General features: G+C 38.2%; 4 pseudogenes; all 4 read right to left on the reverse strand.

The window, feature by feature from the left end:
• Positions 1–327: 327 nt before the first annotated feature.
• On the reverse strand, positions 328–4,109 carry LOC132494235 (NADH-ubiquinone oxidoreductase chain 5-like; annotated as a pseudogene).
• A 394-nt stretch (positions 4,110–4,503) lies between these two features.
• Positions 4,504–5,254, reverse strand: LOC132493055 (cytochrome c oxidase subunit 3-like; annotated as a pseudogene).
• Positions 5,255–5,259: 5 nt separating this feature from the next.
• Positions 5,260–5,940, reverse strand: LOC132493054 (ATP synthase subunit a-like; annotated as a pseudogene).
• Positions 5,941–6,190: 250 nt separating this feature from the next.
• LOC132494389 (cytochrome c oxidase subunit 2-like) lies at positions 6,191–6,856 on the reverse strand (annotated as a pseudogene).
• Between the last annotated feature and the right edge of the window lie 901 nt (positions 6,857–7,757).

Raw genomic sequence — 7,757 nt, forward strand, 5'->3', positions numbered from 1 at the left:
GGGATATTGGTTGTGTTTGGTTATACAATGGCTATAGCCACTGAACAATATCCTGAGGTTTGGGTTTCTAATAAGGTTGTATTAGGGACATTTCTTTTAGGGTTGGTAGTAGAGTTTTTAATGGTATTTTATGTTTTGAAGGATGAGGTTGTGGAAATTGTGTTTAGGTTTAATGGGTTGGGGGATTGGGTTATTTACAATACGGGTGACTCTGGGTTTTTTTTAGTGAGGAGGCTATGGGGATTGCAGCATTATACAGCTATGGTACTTGGTTGGTGATTGTTACGGGCTGGTCATTATTTATTGGTGTTGTGGTTATTATGGAGATTACTTGGGGTAATTAAGTCGGAGTATACTCAGGGTGATGGTAATGAGGAATGATAGAAAGTATAGTTTAATAAGACCTTTTTGGTTAGAGACTAGTGTGGAGGATTTTAGTTGAATGAAGGCTGTAGTCTTTGGTAGGATATTTTCTAGTCAAATTAAGTCTAGTAAGGAGGTTGCTAATTTTTGGCTTATTGATAGGTTTAGATAGGGAGGTAGGCGGTATATGATGGTGGGGAAATATCCTAAGGGAGTGGAGAATTTCGAGGAGTTTGAGGGGTGAGTATATTTTAAGTTTTGTGTGTTAAGATTGATTTCGAATGCTAGCATGAAGCCCAGAGCTGTTACTGCAAGGGCAGTTAATTTTAAGTATAAAGGTATAGTTATTAGGGGGATGGTTGTTGGAGGAATGCCGTTGGAGATGAGGAAGCCAGTAAAAATACTTCTGATTAATAGGCGTTTGATGGAGTTAACTAAGAGTGGGTTGTTTTCATTGATAGGAACTGAAGGAGAGAAACAGGTTGTCCTAGTAGTGCAAAGAAGATAACGCGAGTGCTATAGATGGCTGTGAGGGAGGTAGTGGTTAGAGTTATTAATAGGGCTCAGGAGTTGTTATAAGACGTGGTGGTGGTCTCGATAATTAGGTCTTTAGAGTAAAACCCGGTGAGAAAAGGTATTCCTGTTAGCACTAGGCATCCAATGATAAGGGCTGTTGCAATGAAGTGTAAGGCTTTGAGTAAGCTTTCTATTTTTCGAATGTCCTGCTTGTTGTTTAGGTTGTGAATAATGGATCCAGAGCATATGAATAATATGTCTTTAAAGAAAGTGTGTGTGCAAATATGTGAAAATGCTAGATGAGGTTGGTTGACACCAATTGTTACTATCATTAGACCTAATTGGCTTGAGGTAGAGAAGGTGATAATTTTTTTAATGTCGTTTTGGATAAGAGCACATATGGCTGTGAACAGGGTGGTAAGGGCTCCTAGGCAGAGCATTATTGTTTGAATGAGTTTGTTGTTTTCTGTTAAAGGGTAAAATCGGATAAGTAGGAAAATTCCCACTACAACTATTGTACTTGTATGGAGTAGGGCCGAGACTGGGGTAGGACCTTCTATTGCTGAGGGGAGCCAGGGGTGAAGTCCAAATTGGGCTGATTTTCCAGTTGCAGCTAGTACGAGTCCTGTGAGAGGGATGTTTAAAGGGTTTCGGTCGAGTATGAAAATTTGTTGCAGGTCTCATGCGTTTGTGTTAGATAAAAAACATGCCATTGATATAATGAATCCGACATCCCTGATTCAATTATATAAGATTGCTTGAAGAGCAGCTGTGTTTGCATCTGCTCAACCATGTCATCATCCAATGAGCAGGAAAGATATGATTCCAATACCCCTTCTCATCCAATAAAAAGTTGGAAGAGGTTGTTGGCTGTAACAAGGATTAGTATGGTGATGAGGAAGAGGAGTAAATACTTGAAGAATTGGTTGATACAACGATCTGAGTGTATATATCATATTGAGAATTCTATAATGGATCATGTGATGAACAATGTCACCGGTATGAATATAATTGAGAAATAATCTATTTTGAAGCTAAGTGTCAATTTAAGGATTTGGACAGTAATTCAGTGTCAGTTTGAAATGAATATTTCTTGGCCTGTGTGAAGGAATATTATTGTTGGGATTAGACTGGTAATGAAAGCACAGGAGACAGTATTTTTTACAGATGATGGGTATTTATCATTTTTGTAGAAGTTTGTACTAGGTATCATGATTGGAATAATTAGCACTAGTAATGTGATTAGGGCAAAAGAAGAGAATAGGTTTATTACTTTTATTTGAAGTTGCACCAATTTTTTGGTTCCTAAGACCAATGGATAACTACCATCCTTTAAAAGTTTGAAAAAGCCACACTATTAGGTATGGGGGCATGAATTAGCAGTTCTTGTGATACTTTCTCGGTAAATAAGAAGTCTTAGTCTTCTGTTGCTAGATCCACAATCTAGTTTTTTTTTTTTTAAACTATATTTACAGTATAGGGGACCCAAGATTATTTTGGGGTTTAGTGACAGGAGTAGAAGTGGAAGGATATGGAGGGCTATAAGGGCGTGTTCTTGTGTAAAGGAAGGCATAATATTGTTGATATGGTATGTATATTTGCTGCATTGTGTTGTGATTAGTATATACATGGAGTATAGGGCTGTAATTACAATATTGTTTCCTATTAGGATAATAGTGAGATTTGACCATGAGAAAGTTGATATAACTACGAACAGTTCTCCAATCAGATTAATGGTAGGGGGTAGGGCCAGGTTTGTTAGGCTTGCTAATAGTCATCAAGTGGCTATTAGTGGGAGAAGAATTTACAGGCCTCGGGCTAAGATTATGGTTCGGCTATGGATTTGCTCATAATTTGAGCTTGCTGGGCAAAATAATATAGACGACGTGAGGCCTTGAGCAATTATTAGGGCAGTAGCCTCTATATAACTTCAAGGGGTTTGAATGAGGATAGCTGCAATAACTAGTGCTATATGGCTGACTGAGGAGTATGCGATGAGTGATTTTAGGTCTGTTTGACGTAGACAAATAGAGCTAGTTATGATTATCCCTCATAAGGAAAGCATAAGGAAAGGGTATGCTATATACTCTGTTAGAGGATTAAGTATTGACGTGATTCGTAGCATGCCGTAGCCCCCGAATTTTAGTAGTACAGCTGCAAGGACTATGGAGCCTGCGATGGGAGCTTCTACGTGTGCTTTGGGTAGTCAAAGGTGGAGGCCGTAGAGGGGCATTTTTATTATAAAAGCTATCATGCAGGCCAATCATATAAAGACGTTGGACCCGGAGTTGGATGCTGGTTGGGTTCAATATTGAAGTAGTAGGAAATTTAGGGAGCCCATGATGTTTTATATATATGTTAATGCCACTAGTAATGGGAGTGACCAGCTAATATGTAGAATAGAAAGTAGAGTCCTGCATTAAGTTGTTCTGTTTGGTTACCCCAATGGGTAATGGTAATAAGGGTAGGGACTAGTGTGGCTTCAAATATAATGTAAAATAGGATTAGTTCTGTGGCAGTGAATGTTATGATTAGAAGTGTTTGCAACATTATTATTATTGTGATGTAAAGTTTTTTTCGGATTAGTGGTTCTTTGAGTAAGTGGGATTGACTAGCTATTAATATTAGGGGGAGGAGTCATATTGTTAGGATTAGTAATGGTGCAGAGAGGGAATCCGAGAAGAGCTGAGGCTCTTGTCACTGAATTGGTTAAGAAGAAGTAAGCTTATAAGGCTAATTAATAGGCTGTGGGTTGTGGAGTTAATTCAGATTATGTTGTTTTCTGATAGTCAAGTTAGAGGTATTAGTATAATTGTGGGAATAATAAATTCTAGCATTGGAGAAGGTTTTGAGGTTTTGTATGTAATCGGTCCCATATGTGTTTGATACTATTACTAATAGGGCTAATCCGAGAGCTGCTTCACAGGCTGCGAATACCAGTAGGATGATTGGTATTATGCTGGCTAAGGTGAAATGTGAGTTTAAGATTGTCAGGGCTGCTAGGATAAATAATGATAACATCATGCCCTCTAAGCAAAGTAGTGAGGATATTAGATGGGACTGGTATATCAATAAACCTATAAGGGATATAGTGAAAGCCATGATAATATTTATATGTACTAGGGACACTTGATAGTTATGAGTTTAACCATAATCTAATGAGTCGAAATCACTTGTTTTATTTTAAACTAAATACCGTATCAGCTCACTCCAACCCCTTTTGAGTTCATTCGTAGGCCAGGCTGATCGCTAATAATGAAGTTAAAAATAGGACTATGATAAGTATTTTTTTAGGTTGTTTGTTTGGGTTGCTCAGGGGAGGAGTTGTAGGAGGGCAACTTCTAGGTCGAAAAGAAGGAAGGTGATTGATACTAGGAAAAATTTTATAGAAAAGGATAAGTGGGCGGATCCTATAGGGTCAAATCTGCACTCATAGGGGTTTGTTTTTTTCTGCATAGATGTTTAGTCGAGGAAATCAGAAGGTGGTAAGTGTGAGTAATGAGGCTAGTATTGTGTTTGTTAATAAGGTCAGTATTAGGTTTATTGTTCTTTTTCAGGGTGTACCTAAACTAGCTGATTGGAAGTCAGTTGTACTAATTAATACTAAAAGGACTATGAGCCTCATCAATAAATAGATATATAAAGAAATAGTCATACAACATCTACAAAAGGTCAGTATCAAGCAGCATCTTCGAAGCCGAAGTGGTGGCTGGATGTGAAGTGGAATTTTAGTTGGCGTAGGAAACAAACAATAAGAAAGGTAGATCCAATAATTACATGAAGTCCATGAAGAAAGTTGATCCATAGACTCCATCTGGGATTGTAAAAGGGGCTTCGTAATACTCTGATGCTTGTAGTAGTGTAAAATAAATACCGAGAGCAATTGTAATGAAAGGGGCTTGGAGTATGTTTGCGATTTCCTTCTATAAGCCTATGATGGGCTCAGGTAATGGATATGCCAGAGACTAATAGCACCGAAGTGTTGAGGGGTGGTACTTCTAGGGGGTTTAAGGGGTGAATGCCTATTGGTGGTCAGCATCCACCTAATTCAGGAGTGGGGGGCGAGGCTTGAGTGGTAGAAGACTCAAAAAAAGCCAGTAAAAAATAAGACTTCTGATACGATAAATAATATTATTCTGTATCAAAGTCCCTTTTGGATGGTTGGTGTGTGGTGGCCTTGGAAAGTGCTTTCTCAAATGATGTCTTGTCATCATTGATATATTGTTAGAATATTAGTTAATAGGCCCAGTATTAGTAGAACTATTGAGTTGAAGTGGAATCACATGATTAGGTCTGATATTATGAGAAGTGCTGAAAGAGCTCCTGTGAGGGGTCAAGGATTAGGATTTACTATGTGATATTTGTGGGTTTGGTGGGCCACTATGTGTTGTCATGCAGGTATAAGCTTACTAAGAGGGTAAATACATAGGCTTGAATTATAGCGACAACAAATTCGAAGATAGTGAGTAGGGCGAGAATGATAAAGGTAATGAGAGCTGTGAATGTGCTGGTGCTTACTAGCACAAAAGTTGACTCCCCAATTAGATGTATTAGTAAGTGGCCTGCGATAATACTGGCTGTTAGTCATACGGCCAGTGCTAATGGCTAGATGAATAGGCTAATAGTTTCGATAATTACTAGCATAGGGATGAGGGAAGCAGGTGTGCCTTGTGGTAAGAAGAGGGATAGGGATGCTTTTGTTTAATTACAGAGGCCTGTAATGATGGTACCGGCTCATAGAGGGATAGCCATTCCTACATTTATTGAGAGCTGTGTGGTGGGTGTAAGTGAGTGGTGTAATAGTCCGAGGAGATTTGTTGAGCCAATAAATAGAATGAGCAATATAAGTGTTAGTGATCAGGTTTGTCCTCTGTGGTTACGAATACCTATTATTTGTTTTGATGTGAGTTGAATTAATCACTGTTGAAGGGAGATTATGCAATTATTAATTAGTCATTTTGATGTTGGGAATAGAATGCTTGGCAATATAATGATTAGGATGACAACAGTGATGCCTATTATTACTGGGGTTACGTAAGGGGCAAATAGATTTTCGTTCATACTGTTTCTCAAGGGGTGTACTGTTTTTGTATTTTAGTGAGTGTTGACTTTGGGTTGGGGTAGTAGATGTGCTTTGAGATTTTTAGATGAAATATAATAAATAGTGTTAAAAATATAGATGAAATAGTAACAAATCATGTTGATATATCTAGTTGTGGCATGTCATCAAGGAAAGCTTTGGCTCTCAATCTTTAACTTAAAAGGCTAATGCTAATTTAGCTTCTTAATGAGTGTATAGCATAGACACAGATCATTTCTCAAAGTATTTTAGGGGTACTAGCTCAAGAACAATTGGCATGAAGCTGTGATTTCAGCTACAGATCTCTGAACACTGTCCGTAGAACAAGCCTGGTCGTGCTGATGTTAGAGTTGTTTGGTTTAGGCGCCCTGGGATTGCATCTGTCTTTAGGCCCAAGGAGGGTACGGCTCATGAGTGTAGTACATCTTCAGAGGAGATTAGTATTTGGATTGTTATCTCTATAGGTAAAGTTACTCGTTTATCTACTCCTAGTAGTCACAGTTTTCCTGGTTTTAGGTCTGGTGTTGGGATTATATAGGAATCAAAGTTCAGGTCTTCATGGTCAGTGTACTCATAGCTTCAGTATCATTGGTGGCCAATAGTTTTTACAGTAAGAGATGGGCTGTTGATTTCATCTATCATATAAAGAATTCATAATGATGGCAGGGCAATTAAGATTAAGATAATGGCCGGGAGAATAGTTCAAATAGCCTCCACCTCTTGGGCATCTATTGTGTTGGTATGTGTTAACTTAGTTGTAAGCATTAGTGTAATGGTATAGAGGACTAGGGAACTAATTAGGAAAACAATTATTAGTGTGTTGTTGTGAAAATGTAGTAGTTCTTCTATGATGGGTGATGTTGCATCTTGAAAGTCTAGTTGGAAGGGATATGCCATGGACATATACAAGATTTTCAACTGTAACTTAACTTTGACAAAGTTATATGAAGTTTTACTAATATCTCGTTCATGAAGAAAGACATAGTGGCTATGATGTTGGCTTGAAACTGATAGGAGAGGGTTCAATTCCTTCCTTTCTTGACTATTTTAGATTAATGTAGGTTGGTTCTTCAAATGTATGATATGGTGGAGGACGTTCTTAGTCACTCTAAATTTGTGGTAGTAAGGTCTACTGCTAATACTTCTCGTTTGGATGTGAATGCTTCTCAGATAATGAAGACTATCAGTATAACCCCTGTTAATGAAATGAATGAGCCTATTGATGAGATAGTATTCCATGTTGTATAGGCATCTGGATAGTCAGAGTATTGTCGAGGTATGCCAGATTAGCCTAGGAAATGTTGTGGGAAGAAAGTTATATTGATACCCACGAATATGATCACAAAGTGAATTTTTGCTCATGTTGAGTTGAGTGTATATCCTGAGAATAGTGGAAATCGGTGTACAAACCCTCCTATGATAGTGAAAACATCTCCCATTGAGAGCACATAGTGAAAGTGTGCGACTACATAGTAGGTATCATGAAGGACAATGTCTAATGACAAATTAGCTAGGACAATACCTGTCAGTCTGCCGACTGTGAAAAGGAAGATGAAACCCAAGGCTCACATCAGGGCCGGTGATCATTTAATATTACCTTGTAGAGTGTTGCCAATCAGCTAAATACTTTTACCCCTGAAGGGATAGCAATAGTTGTAGTGGCTGATGTAAATTATGCTCGCATATCAACGTCCGTACCTACTGTGAATATATGATGGGCCCATACAATAAAACCTAAGAACCCAATTGATATTATAGCTCATACCATACCCATATATCCGAGAAGTTTTTTTTTCCC

This window comes from Mesoplodon densirostris, chromosome 7 (assembly GCF_025265405.1).
Source record: "Mesoplodon densirostris isolate mMesDen1 chromosome 7, mMesDen1 primary haplotype, whole genome shotgun sequence".
NCBI lineage: Eukaryota > Metazoa > Chordata > Mammalia > Artiodactyla > Ziphiidae > Mesoplodon > Mesoplodon densirostris.